A 15589-nucleotide genomic window follows, 5' to 3' on the forward strand; every position below is an offset into this window, starting at 1 on the left:
GATCAGATAATGTCACTGGTGGTTAACACCTGTGTAGTGCTACCTGTGAAAAGTTGTGGGAGTCATTGAAAGGAGCAGGGGCTTAAGGTTTAGGACCAGAAGCCATTTTATTGAGCATCAGACCAAACTTATATATTCTCCGCGTATGTGAGCATACACTGTCCATGCGCTGTCCACACGCTCCCTCCCCCTGCCTCCAGCCAATTCCTTGACTCTATTGCTATCTGGGTCCAATCCTGCTAATGGACAACAGGTAACCAACCAGAGATCGGTGCGTCCAGCCTGTGTTTTAGGTTTCTCTATCTGCTAATCTGTTATTCCTCACTTTCACAGTTTCTCACTCCTAACTTTCCTGGTTCCCACAGCTTTCCACGGTTTCTCAGTTTCCCACAAAAAGTCAGATTGGGCTGACCCATCAGAGCTACAGGCTGCCAACCAGACTCTGCACTGCTGATCATAACCCTCTGAGCTCTGCCACTTAGCCAGATCTCAATTCACCTCCCTGTGCACTCATTTAACCCACACTTCCTGAGATTCTCCACAAGGGAGACAGTGTCAAAAGACTTGCCAAAGTCAAGTAATCAACATCCAGTTTTTCCACCCCACATCCAGTCATTCCATCAAAGAAGGCTATCAGATTACTTAAGCATGACTTCCCCTTGCTGAATCCATGCTGACTACTCCAGATTATCTTCTTATCCTTCCCATCTTAGAGATGGCATACTAGATGAGATGTTGCATAAATGTCCATAAGTGGATTTCTGATCTTGGCTTCCACACAGGGTGCTCTTAGTGGGAACCTCATTTCACCCTTATGCTGCCACTTGCTCTCTATGCCAGCATGTCTGTGCTCTGAAGCAGGGCCATTGCACACATGGTGTGCTTGGCTCTTTGTAACAGGTTTCACCATGACCAATCTGCGCTCTGTGCCACCACTGATGTTCTGCAGCCTAAATCTGCACAAAAGCATGCAGCCAGGGGCACAGATAGGAGGTCATGGAGATGCAGAAGCTGTCACAGGTGTGCCACATTGTTGGAGTGCCTGAGAAGTGATGGTCTCACTCACATAACTGCAGAGCTACATTGGGAGGGTAGAAGCTCATTGGAAAAGACCAGCAAGGACATTAATGATGGGGAGATGCCATTTGTGCAAAGGGGTGGTTGGAACATAAGGAGGTAAATCCCATATTACATGGGATATAGAAGGGGCTGGATGCTTGTTGTTGGACATCAGGGTGGCTTTGTGATGAGGCTTATAGACCACTGTATCAGGATGAGGCGTTTGGTGCAATCTTCTTTAAGCAACTTGGGAAAGTCTTTGCATCCCAGGCCTTGGTTCTTACAGGAGGTGGGCTTTAATTTCTCTAACATTCATTTAAATGAAGTAGAGAAGCTTTGTGGAGGGCCCTGAGAAGAATTTCTTAGCATAGCTGACAGATAGGACAACAAGGGTGATGCTCAGCTGCATCTAGTACTCGCAAGCAAGGAAGAACTGGTCAGGGATGTGATTAGCAGTAGAAACTTTGGCTGCAATGACTGTGAAATAGTCGATTGCCAGATCCTGAATGGATTGAGGAAGGACAGTAGCAGCCTGCAGACTTTGGCCTTCAGAGGAGCAGACTTGAGTCTCTTCAGGGGACTGGTGGTGGAATCGCAAGGGAGACAGTTCTGAAGAGCAAAGGGGCTCAGGAAAGACATTAGGTCTTTAAGGACAGCACCCACCAAGCATAAGAATGTTCCCCACCCATAATCAATAAAATCAGTAGACATTTCAGGAGGGTAGCCTGGCTGAACAGGGAAGTCATGACTGAGGTACATTAGAAGTCTACATACAAGTGCCCCTACAGCAGGGGCAGGCTGTAGAGAAGGAAGTCAGAAATACTCTATGGAGTGGTGAAACAGGTTTGGTGTAAGGGAAGCCAAAGCTCTCTAGGATTGACACTTGCAGGGGATTTCAAGGGTATGAGGAAGTGCTGCTACTACTCCACTAACAGCGAAAGAATAAACAAGGAACTCATGGGCTCACTGCTGAATGGGACAAGAGCTCAAGTAATAGGAGATGTAGATAGGTCTGAGGACCTTCTTAGATTCAGTCTTCACCAACAAGGTGCTCCGGGCTTTTCTGCCTTGAGTCAGGTCTCCAAAAGAGAAAAGCAATGTGCAATGATGAGCAAAAGCAATGCTGAAGGCTGAGAGGGATTATTTGCAAGAACAAAACATATACGTGTTTATAGGAATAGTTGTATGGTGTCTGTGGATGTTGAGTGAGCTGGCCACTGTCATAGCAAGGCCACTTGCTTTCATCTTTGAAAGGTTGTGGAGATCAAGGGAGACCTCAATGAATAGGAAAAAATGGAGTATGTTCTGCCTATCTTCAAAAGGGGGCAAAAGAACAACTGTGGTCTGTTCAGCCTCACTTTGGTGAGGAGTGTGTCATGGAGCGAATGCTCTTGGATCACATTTCTGGTTGCATGAATGAGAAGATGTCTGGGAACAGTCAGCATGGATTTACTGAAGACAAATCACTCCCCACCAAACCTATTATTTTCTCTGATAAAAATCCTGTCCTTGTGGAGGAGCAGAGAGTTATGGATGCCATTTAGTATGAGTTTAGCAAGGCGTTTGACACTGTCCACCACAATACTCTTGGAGACAAGTAAGGACTTTATGATAGGATGGAGAGAGAATCAGACAGGTAAAAAGCTCATCATCATCATCATCATCATCATGGGATTATCAAGCTCAGAGGGTTTTGTTGAATAGGCTGTGTTGAACCAGAAGCTGCCAACAGAGTATGCAGGGCTCTCTACTGCCCTGTCCAACCTGTCTAACTGCTTCATTCATGATCTAGAAGATGCAATTGTCATGACATTTGTAAATGTTACCTGATCAGGCACATATGTGGGTCATATATGTGAGGGCTGCCCTCCAGGTGGACCTCAGCAAGTGGGAGGAATGGATTGTCAGGAACCTCATGGAAAACAACAACAAAACAAATTCCCAGTCCTGTTCCTGGGATATGCCATCACCTAGCAGTGACATGCGGCAGGTATGAAAATTCCTAGGTGGGACTATCAGACTTGGCAGGAATGACTCAAGAGACCGGGGCCCATCTTGAGGAGAATCAAAGCCAGGGGACACCTGAATTTACTAAGGTTAAAATGGGATGTCTAAGTTCAGACAACCAAATACCTCATTGGGACTTTTGTTTCTATTTGTGACTATTTTGCACAGTTTGCAGTATCACTTTCTCCATAGGAATCTCTTGAGGGCAATTCTCACTTCCTTATTTCTGAGGTTACAGATGGCAGGATGGGTCCCAACTGTGTAAACAAAGTATTTGTCAAAGTCTGAAAAGCCCTCATTCAGTGTTCTAATTATGCAACCATGCCTGAGCTGGAGAAGGGAGTCACCACCACAAGGTATAAGCATCAGGTGGAAAAGGATGCATGTTTGCACACTACTGAAGGTCTTTTCAGAACCAGCCTGAGTAATTTTGGCATAAGAAATAACTGCTAGGAGAAAGGGAAGGGTGTCGAACACCAAGATGATGACGTACAACATCACTCATCTCCAGAAAGTGTCTGCACAGGCTAGTTCCAATTTGGGGGGTTGTGGTGGTGTGGGCGAATGGCATGGGATGCAAGGAAGGCAAAGGGAACACCTGATAGGTCTGCCCTGCCTGCTCTGGTAGGACATTCACCCATGACACCAGCACCAGGCTGACACACTGAGACTTCCACTCATGATGAGAGAATGATGCAGGGAGTCACACAAGGACACATAGTGATCTCATACCATGGCAGACAGGAGAAGGCTTTTGGTGTTGCCCAGTAAAATGAAGAAATGCACCTGGGTAGCATAGTCAAGGAAGGAGAACTTGCCAACTTCGACCAGGAAATCCACCACTATTTCTAGCTGAGTGACTGATATGTAGCAGATGATAGCCTTAAACTCTGAGGAATCAAGAATGAGAACAGCTACTTAGAAAATATGTTTACACAAGCATTGTAAACATTCAGATTATCCAAATAAAAAACACAGGGTGGTTTTCTTAAGACAAAAACACAGGGTGGTTTTCTTAAGTTTTCTTAAGAGAAGACTTGAATTCACAGACACACACAGTTTTATTTATTTATTTTTTTTAGGTTTATTTTTGTAGTTCTAGCGGTGCCAAATCTCCAAGATAAAATTAGCGTTTTATGAGGGGGAAGTGGCCAACATCTGATTCCTAATCTACCTATTTTTGCATATGAATGAGTAGGAAGATTAGACTTTTTACTCATTGGTCCCACCACTTCCTTAAAAGAAACAGAGAACCTTTCTATCACAGACACAGATCTGATTTTGGATTCCTCCACCTCCCTGTTCAGTTCTCCCTCTCTTTCTGGCACTCCTCAGCATTTCTTCTCTTTCTGCATCTACTTTCTGAGAGTCCCTTATCTTATTTCTATCAGCTGTAGCTTGCACTTTAAAGATGAAGCATTAATTGATGTTACTTTCCAGCAGAACACTTTATATGAATCTTGAAAGCTTTATTTGAAAACATGACTATATGATGAACATTTAGTAAAATTTGTAATAATTAATTGACAGCCATTTTTTTTTCATTTTGCCGCTTCTTTAGTGGTCTTTCTGTTCCTTTCAGTCTTACAGCCTTTTGGTCAGATTAGGAGACTGTTTTGTGCCCAACAACCACATAGCACCACATAAACACCCATGACTACCTAAAGTGCAGGAGAATTTCAGTGAGGCCTGACACAACACTGCTGCCGTGATGCTGACCTTTGAGACATGTGCTATTCCTCAACATTGGCCGTAACCGGATGCATTCTGACAGAAGACACCATGAATGCAGAGATCTTATTGAGATTAGTTGACGACTGGCTTCCTATCAGCCACGAGGATTCTCTTGGCTTTCTGGCCTCCTCAGCCATTCCCAGGCAATTGTGCAAAGCATTTTTCCAGGCTTCTTTCATTTGCTGATTCCTTAGGCTGAATATGAAGGGATTTAAAAGAGGAGTCACAATGCTGGAGAGAACAGAGAGGATTTTGTTGAGGTGTCCAGGGTTCATCTGGGAAGGCCTGACATAGATGAAGATGGAGATGCCAAAGCCTAGGGAAACAACAGTGAAATGAGAAGCACAAGTGGCAAAGGTTTTCTGCCTGCCATGGGCAGATGGGATGCGGACTATGGTCAAAATGATCCAGGTGTAGGAGAACACAGTCACTGCTGAGGAGCAGGAGAACAGACACCACAAAATCCCTTAGCTCAGCAACCCAGATGTCCGTGCAAGCGAGGTGCAGGAGAGGTGCACTGTCACAGAAGTAGCGGTCAATGATGCTGGGACCGCAGTATGGCAGCTTGGCTTTCAGGTCTGCTAATGGCAAGATCAAAATCATGCCACCCACCCACGCACCCAGGAGAAGCTGGCCACATACCCTTTCCGTCATGATCATGGGATATCTCAAGGGGTTGCATATTGCCACATATCAGTCATAGGACATGACAGCAAAAAGGATGAACTCTGTTGCAGCCAAGGAAAAATAAAAGTAGAATTGGCTAAAGCAGCCAGCAAAGGAGATGGTCTTCTTCTCTAAAAGGAAGTTTGCCAGCATTTTTGGCACAACAGAAGAAGTCATGGAGATCTCAATGAAGGACAAATTACTGAGGAAGTAATACATGGGAGAATGGAGATGGCAGTCTGTATAGACCAGTACAATGGTAAGAGCATTTCCCAAGACAGTCACTAAATAAGCCAACAGGAACACCACGAAGAAGATGATCTCCGCTTCCTGGCGGTTTGGAAATCCCACGAGAACAAACTCTGTCACAGGCGTGATATTCCCCATCCAAATGTGCTTTCTGTCATGGTGAGAAGAAGAGACCAACACAGACTCTTTGAATATTCAATTCATTCATTCAAAAAAAATCTTTCCTCATTACTTACATCTCTATTCCTCCCCATTCCACTAATATCATTATTGCTCTTTGTTAAAAAAAGAAAAAAAAAATAGAAAGATGTAACATGCATGTCTTTGCTGACAAAGTCTTTTGATCTCTATTACCTCCAGACAAAATTACCATCAAATCACAATATGCAATGCATTATTTTCATCCTACATATCCAACTTCCATATTTGCAAGTTATGCATGCAAAAAGCAGCAAAACTTTACATTTGCAATTAAAATACTTCTGTTATGCTTGTGCTTTTGCACTTACCTTCTGCACAAAGAACACCTCATATATTCGATTTTGATAGCTTGTTGAAGCTATCTGTGTCCAAGTTCCCTATGAGCTCTGCAGTTTTAGGAATGTGTGGAGTTGCAGCAGTTCTTCTGTTCCAGCAAACCGTGGAGACATAGAGATAGCAAGTGGATATATCCTACCTTCCCAGTTGATATTGTAACAGCAGAGGAACTCACTTTCTAACAGAGTTACAGCATGGCCCATAGGAGGACAAATACAAAGCAGCAATCATATGATATAGTGAGCCACAAGATTCAGAGTATTAGAGTAAAAAACATTTTTCACCCTTGCTGGTGGTATAACCAGAACTGTTATATGTGGGCTCTGATAACCGGAACTCATATCATTCTCATATCATGAGAACTGTAACACTGTTTCTGTAGTTTGTGTAAGCTTTAGCTGCTGATTGCTATCGGAGCGAACCTAGTTATCTCAAGAAACCTGAAGCAGTTTATAAATTTGCAACCACTCAAAGCATGTTGTCCAGAAAATAAATTTCAGGAGAAAGGTGGAAGTCTTCTTATTATGTGTTTTTTTTTTAACTATTTATTTATCTATTTTTAATGAAGACAGCACACTTCAGAGTGAGCCAGTTATACCTGATAGACAGTCTTAGAAATGACAAAGAGAAGATAATTGGCTCCCTTAGAAGCATTTGAACTTTGAAAGCTGGAGATTTCTGACTCAGGGGACTCAGGCAAGCAAGTCTCACCTAAAGTTTACAAAAGCAGAAAACTTTTCTTCTTTCTGGAGAACAAGAGCATTGCCCAGTAAATCTGAGGAAAAAAGTGATCACTTTAAGGGTCTTGTCTTTCAGAGAGACCACAACAATGAGAAGAATCATCTCACCTAATGAAGCTAATACAGAAGGGTCCAACCATTGGTTTTTCCAGAGTCCAGTCTATCTATTTGGGGTTAGGATGGGGCTAACTGAGGACTCATATGTTGATGCTTTACTGGGCAGGTGGATTCACTGAAGAGGCTCTCCCCACTTTCGCATGGATCACACTCACTCTGATTAACACATGAGGCAGATATCCTTAAGGACACATGATGGTTTCCTGGGCAGTCCTATTGCACTCTTGGACACAAACATATTTTTTTTGTGTGTGTATCTGTGTTTTGCTATCCTCAACAATAGGAAAAAGGCTTTGGCCTGGTGATGTTAAAGCTGAGGCTGTATGTCCTAGCTTGCTGTGTGACAGTCTCTAGGGACATTTGAGCATGCCAATCTGTTGGGACCATCTTGCAGAACTATCCTATGTGTTGGGGTCTTAGTAAGAATATATAGGAAAGTGGAGTTTGTGGGGAACTGGACCGACGCCTAGCAACCGAACACCTGGAGGAGAACCAATCAGCTGGGAGCCTGTAGCCAATGAGTGCTGCTCCTCAGCGCATGCCCACCTGCATGGGTATAAAGCCCTGCTACAGACAACAGCAGAGTGGAGTTGACCTCACTTTGTGTGGAGGTGTTGTTTGCTCTGGCTTGTGGAGAGGGCCCTGGCACTTGGCGCGAGAGTGACCCTCAACATCTGGTGACCCCGACGTGATCGTGCGAGAACGCAAGAGATCTTGCTGGAGAAAAGCGGATTGTGACCACGACCTGGTGAGTCAGAATGGGAATTGCCGCATCTAGAGTGGAAGTTGCTGCAACAGCAATGGAACATGATACTGTTGAACGCTTCGTAAGGCTTGCTCAAAAAACTAAGATTGAGGTCTCGAAAACCGAGTTAACCGATTTGTTGCTATTTTGTAAGAAGAGAAAAATCATAGAAGAAGCCTCCCAGGCATGTAAATTTGAATCATGGGAGCGAGTAGGAAAAGAACTATGGGACGGTGTACAATTAGGCTCAGAGGAAGCGTGGCGCCTCACCAAGACATATCGTCTCATATGGCCTATGTTTGAGCGGTTAGTTGCTATCGCCTTTTGGGAAGCGCTCCATGGAGAAGAAGAGGAAAACGGGTCTGAAAGTTCTGAATGTACTAACAATACTGAGCCAATTCAGTGTAAGAAAATAGATAATGAGAAAAAGGTAACCTCACCTAAACAGGCATGTCCGGTAACTTTGGCCGAACAAGAAGTATGGGGGGGAGTGGATGAGTATCTCCCCCCATGGGAGGGGGAGGAGCGACCACCCCCCACAGCACCCGAATGGGAAAAGCGACCACCTCCCACAGCGCCCGAATGGGAGGGGGAAAAGCGACCAACCCCCACAGCGCCCGAAATGGAAGTGGACCCAGTTAAAGTACCAATCCCAGATGGATCGGACGATGATAATGCCGTGGTTCAAAAAATGCGACAAGAACTTCGGGGACAGGCAGAGAGAATGACAGAATTATTAGAACAAATGCGGCGATTAGACGGTGGGTCCAAGGCCAGAGATGTGAAGGCAGCCTATAAGGCTGCCCATAGGGCTATAGTCGAAGGGTTGGAAAATGTAGACAAACAATTAGAGCAGTGGGAGGCACGAAAAGATGCTCCTAAGATTCAAAAGAAAGCAGCTGGAGGAAGTGACCCAGCTGAAGAAGGATTGTTGCCGGAGCTCCCAGCCACTTCCACTGCAGGTGGAAGTAATGATGAGGGAATGCCACCTATTGATCCAACATTTAATGCGGGAGCACGGTATAAAGGACTCATAGAGAATGCTCAGTTACAAGGAGAATTTGTATTAACACCACTAGCAGCTCCTGTAGTAATGGGAGCCCAGGGCCCCAGGTGGGAACCTCTCGATTGGAAATTTGTTCAAGGCATACAAAAAACAGTAATGCAGTATGGGCACGACAATAAGTTGGTGAGAAATCAGGTCTCTGCTCTGTTTAAATATTCCCATATGGTACCTGCGGATAGCAGAGCGATAATGGAGCTCCTGCTTTCCTCTACCGCTTACATGCTTTGGTTAGCAAAATGGCAGGAAAGATTAGAGGAAAAACAGTTGGAGAATCTAAATCGCAGTATGGACGATCCATTAAGGGTTGCCACCCTTGATCAACTAATGGGGAATGGGCGTTACCGGGCAACCGAGGCCCAGGCAGCGCTCCACCCCAGGATACTACAGCAGTCAAAAAATGCAGCGCTAGCCACTTTTCTTGCACTACCACAAATAGGAACGCCACAGTTACCATACACAAAAATAACACAAAAGCCGAATGAGTCTTTTTTCAACTTTGTTGATCGACTGAAGGAAGCCTTGGATATGGCACCTAATGTGCCTGCGGAAATGAAAGCAATATTGGCAAAGGATCTAGCAGTTCAGAACGCAAACCAAACTTGCAAGCAACTGTTAGCTACTTTGCCACCAGGAGCTTCAATTGTCCAAATGATAGAGACCTGTGCCCGAGCGCCATTGATGGAGGAAGAACAAAAAGCAAAAATACATGGTGCGGCTTTGGCCGCAGCAATTAAAGGAGAAAGAATGTCTAGAAAGGAAGACAAGAGATTTCATGGGACATGTTTCCTATGTGGTCGATTAGGACACATGAGGAGGAAGTGTCCTAACAGATTCAGGATGGAAGGTATGGCCCCGAGAGGATTTAATGGGACCTGTACGAGATGTCAAAGGTTCGGGCATAAGGCAGCGGAGTGTCGATCATGGTTCCGCAAGAACGGCATGCCGATACGGGGAAATGGGAGCCGCCGCGTTGTGAGGGACGCGGCAAACAAGTATCCCCAGACGATGGCTGCCTCTGTGAACTCTCCGCCGCAACCCGAGGAAGTGCAGGAGTCAACCTCTCTGTGGCAAAATCCACAGTGATTAGAGACTGACGTGCACATATTAGAATTGATGTGCACTGGTCCCCTGGGGAGGAGCTGAGAGCCAGCGACCCCCCCCCCCCCCCCCAACCACCACCCTCTCCTTCTTCTCCCGCCCCCTGAGCCGTGGTGTCACTGGGAGCAGGCCAGGGCGGGCGGACGAACCGGACAGAGTAATGAGCAGCGGACGGAAGGGCAGACTTGTGATCCTCTCAGAGGTGGCAGTGAAGTGCAACTTTAGCACGGGAAAATGAGTGAGCTTGACCAGTTACGCCAGGAGGCCGAGCAACTGAAAAACCAAATCAGGGATGCTAGGAAAGCATGTGCTAACGCCACCTTGACTCGGATCACAGCCAACATTGACCCTGTGGGGAGAATTCAAATGCGTACTAGAAGAACACTCTGGGGACACTTGGCTAAAATTTACGCAATGCACTGGGGGACTGATTCCAGGCTTCTAGTCAGTGCCTCCCAGGATGGCAAGCTTATAATCTGGGACAGCTATGTCTCCTCCTAGCTGGTTATGATGACTTCAATTGCAATGTCTGGGATGCACTGAAAGCTGATAGAGCAGGTGTCCTTGCCGGTCATGATAACCGTGTCAGTTGCTTAGGTGTGACTGATGATGGAATGGCAGTGGCAACAGGATCGTGGGACAGCTTCCTCAAGGTCTGAAACTGAAAAGAGCGGCAGTCTCTGTGACTGGAAGAACTTTCCAGCGGTTGAAAACTAAAACTGATAGCATATCCAGTCTGACCATACTAACTTGGACCCCCATCCTCCCCAGCTCCAAAGGGCAAGATTTTTTCCTTCTCCTGTTGCTGAAATGAAGAGCACAATTACCTTTCCAAGAAGAATTTCTGTGGTTGTAAGCAAAATGAAATTGTGTATTCCTTTGGGACCATTTTCTTTTGTCTTGGGAATTTAAAAATGAAACACTATCATAAGCGTGACCAGAATGATTATATTTGTGCTTGCAACTAAGTTACTTTGTTTTTGTTCATAATATTTTGATGCATGGTATTGCCAATTTTTGTTTTTTGTAAAAAGAGGGGAAATGCTGAGGTTTACAGCTATGTTAATTTGTTTTTTGTAAATGTTGCAATGTTTATTGCTAATTTTTGTTTTTTGGAAAAAAGAGGGGGAGATGTTGGGGCCTTAGTAAGAATATATAGGAAAGTGGAGTTTGTGGGGAACTGGACCGACGCCTAGCAACCGAACACCTGGAGGAGAACCAATCAGCTGGGAGCCTGTAGCCAATGAGTGCTGCTCCTCAGCGCATGCCCACCTGCATGGGTATAAAGCCCTGCTACAGACAACAGCAGAGCGGAGTTGACCTCACTTTGTGTGGAGGTGTTGTTTGCTCTGGCTTGTGGAGAGGGCCCTGGCACTTGGCGCGAGAGTGACCCTCGACATCCTATGTAACTACAACCAATAAAATTGGAGTGCTCCTTGGGACACTTACTTGGCAACATGCTCATCTTTTCCGTCTGAGGGGTCCTACTCCAGACAGAGGCCTGGAGAAGGGCAATGGCTGGAACATCAAGGTAAAGTTGCTATTGGCTCAGACTCACAGATGGCAAGGCCACATTTTGAGTACTGATCCTAGTCATGGGCCCTCCAGACGGGGAGGGATGAGAGAAAATTTGGAAGATCCAGTAGGAAATGGTAAAGTGCCAACTGCAAAGCTCCTGTGAAGAAATGTTGGGGCATCAGGAAATTTTTAGTCTGGCAAAGAGTTGGCTAAAAACGTTGCATCAGAAGGTGCTAAGAGATGTGCCCAGCATCTTTTCAAGGCCTCTCTCATCTGTGTCTGTTTTCTTTATAATGCTTGGAGATTAGGGGAGAACTGAGATGATGGGAGGAAAGCCAATTTTGCACCCACCTTCAAAAATGACCAAGGGATGATCTAGGGAACTATAGGTCATTAAGCACAGTGTGGTGCTTGGGAAATTCTTGGAGTCCTCCTGGAAGATATTTCTGGGCAAATAAAGGAGGAACAGTCAGTGTGGAGTGACCAAGGTTACATCCTACCTACCTGGCTGACCTGCCTGCCTTCCTGCCTGCCTGATCTGTGTGTCCTTCATGACACAAAGACTGTGACTTGAAGAAGGTATTTGACATGACGTGTAACAACAGTCTTACAGTCATGACAACAACAGTCATAACATCCATGTTAGGATGTCATGCTCTGAATGGCTGGAGCATCAGATGCACAAAAAGAAAACAAAAAAAGGGGTGGGCTGGTTAGCTCAGTTGGTTAGAGCGTGGTGCTAATAACACCAAGGTCGCGGGTTCGATCCCCGTACAGGCCATGTGTTTTTTCTGGAGTACTGTGTCCAGTTCTGGGCTCCACAGTACAAGAGGGATGTGGAGCTGCTGGAGAGAGTCCAGCGCAGGGCTACAAGGATGATCAGGGGCCTGGAACATCTGCCCTATGAGGAGAGGCTGAGGGAGCTGGGCCTGTTCAGCCTGGAGAAGAGAAGGCTGAGAGGGGATCTAATCAGTGTATATAAATACCTCAAGGGAGGGAGTGCAGAGGACGGGGATGGTCTCTTTTCAGTGGTGGCCACTGATAGGACTAGAGGAAATGGCCGGAAACTGAAACATCAAAAATTCCATAGGAACTTAAGGAAAAATTTCTTAACAGTGAGGGTGACAGAGCACTGGAACAGGCTGCCCAGAGAGGTTGTGGAGTCTCCTTCTCTGGAGATCTTCAAAACCCGCTTGGATGCAGTCCTGTGCCACGTGCTTTAGGTGTCCCTGCGTATGCAGGGGGGTTGGACTAGATGATCTCTAGAGGTCCCTTCCAACCCGAAGCATTCTATGATTCTATGATTAAACTCAGAGAATAGTAGTACTTGGGTTGTAATCAACCAAGAGGACTGTGACCATGGCATACCTCAGGGGTATGTCCTAGGACATGAGCTTTTTTCCCAGTTTTAACAATGAATTTTGTCATATGAGAGGTGACAGAGTGCTTGCTCATCATGTTGGCAAATGTTCTTAAGCAGAGGGGACCATAGGCAATTTTGAGGGAATGGATGCTATCCAGAGGGACCTTGACAGGCTGGAGGAATGGGCCAACATAAACCATATGAGTTCAAACAGGAACAAATGCAAACTCCTGCCCTTGGAAGGAACAGCCCCTTGCTGTGATCCAGGCTATGGATATCTGACTGGGAGCAGCTCTATGGGGAAGGCTCAATGGAAGATCCTGATGGACCTAAAGTGAGCATGTGCCCTGGCAACAGTGCCATGTGTGCTGGCACATGTGTGCCCTTATGACAAGGAAGGCCAAATGATCATCCCACTCTGTCTGCACTCATTACACCACATCTGCAATTCTACCTCCAGTTTTGGCAGCCTCAGTCTAGGAAAGACATGGAGAAACAGGAGGGAGTTCACTGAAGGGTCACCAAAGTGTTCAGGGATTTTGAGCCTGGGAAGAGAGACTGAGAGAATGGGAATTATCCAGTTTGGAGAAAGGAAGATTCAGGTGAACCTCAAAGGAACCTTTCAATACCAACAGGGACATTTTTGAGAAGACAAAGTAAAGCTCTTCACAGTGGTGTAAAGTGGGAGGAGGAAGGGCAATGGACATAAACGGCAACAAGAAAGCTCTCAAGAGGTAGTCCAGAGAGGCTGTGTGGTCTTCATCCTTCATAGACAAGACTTGATGAAACTCTTGAGCAATTTCTCCCTGTCTTTGAGCAGGAAAACTTGGATCTCTTCCCTGCCTTTGACCCATCACTGCAACATCCCAGCATAAGCTTTGTTCATAGAATCATAGAATGCTTAGGGTTGGAAGGGACCTCTAGAGATCATCTAGTCCAACGCCCCTGCACACGCAGGGTCACCTAAAGCACGTGGCACAGGACTGCGTCCAAGAGGGTTTTGAAGATCTCCAGAGAAGGAGACTCACAACCTCTCTGGGTAGCCTGTTCCAGTGCTCTGTCACCCTCACTGTTAAGAAATTTTTCCTTAAGTTCCTGTGGAACTTTTGGTGCTTCAGTTTGTGGCCATGACCTCTAGTCCTATCAGTGGCCACCACTGAAAAGAGACCAGCACCATCCTCTGCACTCCCTCCCTTCAGGTACTTATATACACTGATTAGATCCCCTCTCAGCCTTCTCTTCTCCAGGTTGAACAGGCCCAGCTCCCTCAGCCTCTCCTCGTAGGGCAGATGTTCCAGGCCCCTGATCATCCTTGTGGCCCTGCGCTGGACTCTCCCCAGCAGCTCCATATCCCTCTTGTACTGTGCAGCCCAGAACTGGACACAATACTCCAGATGCGGCCTCACCAGGGCTGAGTAGAGGGGCAGGATCACCTCCCTCAATCTGCTGGAGACGCTCTTCTTAATGCACCCCAGGATCCCATTGGCCTTCTTGGCCACAAGAGCACACTGCTGCCTCATGGTCAACTTACCATCCACCATGACACCCAGGTCTTTCTCCGCAGAGCTGCTCTCCAGAAGGTCAGTCTCCAGCCTGTACTGGTGCCTGGGGTTATTCCTTCCCAGGTGCAGAACCTTGCACTTGGCCTTGTTGAATTTCATGAGGTTTTTCACCGCCCAGTTGTCCAGTGTGTCCAGGTCCCTCTGGATGGCAGCGCAGCCCTCTGGGGTATCAGCTACTCCTCCCAGTTTTGTGTCATCAGCAAACTTGCTGAGGGAGCACTCTGTGCCTTCATCCAGGTCATTGATGAATAAATTGAACAGGACTGGACCAAGGACTGACCCCTGGGGGACCCCGCTGTCCTTAGAAAAGACCACACACAAAGTGACCTGGGACAGCAACTGCTCACTGTTTGTTCCGAGCCATTCCTGCTAGGAGATGTTGAGCTCTCGGGCCTGCTGCCTCTTGCCCTGCTCAATTCTCATCCACCCCAGACCTCGGCGTGCTGCACTTACAAGATCTAAAAGCTGTCTGTAGGCTGGCCGTGGCTGAACAGAGATTCCTGTAGGTTTTGTGGCTGAGGGAAGTGGCAAGGGAAGAAGCCATTGGTTGTAGCAGCCAGAAGACCGTCGTGGTCTCTGCCGAGCAGCTGCTGGATGTTTAGGAGGGCTCAATAGTGAGCGCTTCCTCCTGCGGTGGCAGTAACCCGCTGTGTTGTGTGGCCGTGTAAGTGCAGTCGCAGTGCCCACTGCAGCCAGGACTTGCAGCGAGAGGGTTAATCCCTGTTGCACAGTCTGTGTGCGGCAGGAGCAGCCCTTGAGTGCCCCATACAGTCCCTGCGCAGTGCAGGGCCAGCCCTTGCTTGGCCTGCAGTGAGGAGGGTCAGACCCCTCTGTGACATGGGCTGTGCTCACAGGGAACATCCCGTGTCACAGGCACAGCAGTCAGAGCGCATGCTGCGACCTTTCCTCACATGTTGTGACGAGCCTGGGAGAGCCCACATGCTGGGACTGCTCTCAGCTCTGCTCTGCTGTGAGGAGCCCACAACTCCAAGTGGGAACCAGCGAGGTGCAACTGGAGTAGCGCAGGGCTGTGGTGACTTGTACAGGAGGAGCTGTTTCCTCATCACCTCCTTTTTGATGGTATACAGGGCAAAGAAACTAGGATGGAGCTCTGGGACATTAGCTATG

At 46.8% G+C, this 15589-nt stretch overlaps 1 non-coding gene and 2 pseudogenes across 1 annotated transcript; 1 reads left to right on the forward strand and 2 right to left on the reverse strand.

The window, feature by feature from the left end:
- LOC104581145 (coiled-coil domain-containing protein 81-like) overlaps positions 1–15589 on the reverse strand; it is a 272002-nt pseudogene that overhangs the window by 116814 nt on the left and 139599 nt on the right.
- LOC148594874 (olfactory receptor 6M1-like) lies at positions 4800–5853 on the reverse strand (annotated as a pseudogene).
- TRNAI-AAU (transfer RNA isoleucine (anticodon AAU)) lies at positions 12244–12317 on the forward strand. Its single transcript has one exon. It is a non-coding gene; the product is annotated as a tRNA-Ile (tRNA).

Source organism: Tinamus guttatus, unplaced genomic scaffold (assembly GCF_059628265.1).
Source record: "Tinamus guttatus ecotype Peru unplaced genomic scaffold, ASM5962826v1 Tinamus_guttatus_pri_ptg000190l, whole genome shotgun sequence".
Lineage (NCBI taxonomy): Eukaryota > Metazoa > Chordata > Aves > Tinamiformes > Tinamidae > Tinamus > Tinamus guttatus.